At 44.0% G+C, this 2,290-nt stretch overlaps 1 pseudogene; it reads right to left on the bottom strand.

Annotated features, from left to right (window-relative positions):
- Positions 1-1,416, bottom strand: part of LOC119568657 — a 2,095-nt pseudogene extending 679 nt beyond the window's left edge.
- Between the last annotated feature and the right edge of the window lie 874 nt (positions 1,417-2,290).

Here is a 2,290-nt window from a genome sequence, read left to right as displayed (position 1 = left end):
AGCCCGGGTCGAAGAGCATGACCCCCGGGAGGGGCGCACACGCTCACCCTCACACACAGCATCACATGTTCTTTTCAACGGAGTGTTGGGCGGGACACTCCCGGGAGCAATACCAGTCCACGTCCACCACTTTTCCTCACAAGAAACCTAATATAGACGATACTGTTAGTAATAATAATTAAACGAGTTTAACCCCTTGTGGTGGTACAGTGGTTCCTCTGTGACCTGCCACATCTGGGCCTCTGGTCCAAAAGGCCCGGACACGCTGCAGTGAGGGGTTCCCATCAGCCCTGTCTGGGGGTGAAGGGAGAAATATTTTTTTCCTAGTTCTAAATCAAGTGCATAGGAATTTTAAATATTTTATTCCAAGTCTTTGCTGCATGAAAAAGATGTTACTTTGTTTTTTTTTAATAACATAAATATTTTAGTATTGACTTAAAGCGATTTGCACAAGAACTGATGTGAAATTTCTTTCATGATTCTTACCTGGTATGTGGCATCCTTCAGCCGGGAAAAAGAACCTCGGGGGGAGAGAGTCTGGTGGCGAGGTCACCCGCTAAACCCCACGCAGGTTTTAGCGACCCGGCACGAGTGGGGGGTCGTAGTCACGGTAGAATTCCTTTTAGATCGTCATATTCCTCTTGAACGCTAGGGATTCCTTACTAAGCTGTAAGTTAAATACTATTAGAACATCGCGATTCGGGCAAGGTCGAAATCAATTTATTATATATATATATATATATATGAATTTTAATAAGTAAATGTGAATAATCAAAACAGTTTCGAAGCACAAACTGGACTAGATTCTAGGTCTGACCAGATTCTAGTTCTTTAAATATATATATTCACTAAATAGATATCCGAGCTACTCACGCGAGGAAATTGGAGAAAAATGTCGTAGCAGTGGGTGTCGAGGGCGACGTGGGAGGACCCGGGTCACCCTCGCCACAAAACCGTAGTAGTGTTGGAGGCTGGAGAACTTGAGGTCGGGCGCTCGCACCCCCACTCCGGCAGGGGGAGGGGGCGCTCCAGGGGCCACTCGTCCCCGCCCCAGTCACTGTCGTCGTCCGTCTTCGCTGTCGCTGACTTCGAGTGGGGGCCCGTTGGGGCGTCGGAGCTGACCACGGAGGGCCCTCGCCCCGAGTGATAGCCCGATGACGTTGTTGAGAATCCTGGGAGCGGTCGGACGTCGCTTGCAACCAGAGCAGCACTCGCTGTTGGCACAAGACCGACTACACTTAGTAAAAGACGCCCCGAAAACTTTTTATATTAGAGGATCATCCCCCCAAATGACAAATATTACGTTTTTTAAATCCCTCTTAACACCCATTATACAGACCCAACCTACCTGATGTCGCTGCAGGACGGCCCAGCGCAGCCGCTTCCCGAAGGGTCCTTGCCGATGGGGAATGGCATCGCCCTTTGGAGTCAAACAGAGTCCTTCCTCGAGTCAACTGGCCACGTGTCGCCCAGTAAAAAACCCGTTATCTTCGGTGTGAGACACGACCTCACCCTCAAGGACTACCTTGTCCGTGAGGGTCAGGTCGTGATAAGTATTTCATCTCTCTCTTTCATATTTGAGCTCGCTGGGGAAAGAGAGCGATATATCATTTATAGGAGATAATGGAACTATGTAATGCATTTCGGGCTCGCAGTCAATATCATCTTAGACATTGGGTATTTATGTCCATAAGGTGCCATATGAACAGTGACGTATTGAAGATAAAAAATGCACTCAATTACTTAGTCCAAGCAAGACAAATCATGGTGGGAATCCTCCAAATGTATTTAAAAATATTGGTTATAATTGTTACACTATCTGTACATTATATAATATATTTTATATATATATATATATATATATATTATATATTTTTTGTTATATCGATTCATATCACAATAACGATAAATTGTTATAATTTCACACCCATTTTAAACGAAAGTTTCAACTGCTACTCCTTGTTCTGCTACTACTTGTTCTTTCCTTGATCAACGTCGGAGTGACGGTATTTATACACTCGCAGCTTGAGTTGCCACTTTATTTGTGATTTTATCGTTATATTTCAACCTTTCATTTCCCTAATGACGAAATGTTTTAGTATACTGAGAAATATTCATAACGAAATACTAGTTTAAACCCCAAAAGTATTAGAAATAGGTTTAAAATTAGATTGGGAGTGTCATAATTTTTGATCATATCGTACATTTGACAGCTCCATGCAATATCATCGTACACCGCCACGTCAAGGGTTTTTTTAACAAATATTGCGCAATAACACCGCCCCCCCCT

Source organism: Penaeus monodon, unplaced genomic scaffold, assembly GCF_015228065.2.
Source record: "Penaeus monodon isolate SGIC_2016 unplaced genomic scaffold, NSTDA_Pmon_1 PmonScaffold_10419, whole genome shotgun sequence".
NCBI classification, from domain to species: Eukaryota; Metazoa; Arthropoda; class Malacostraca; order Decapoda; family Penaeidae; genus Penaeus; species Penaeus monodon.
The sequence above is the reverse complement of the archived record's forward strand: the minus strand, read 5'-3'. Positions and strand labels throughout refer to the sequence as shown.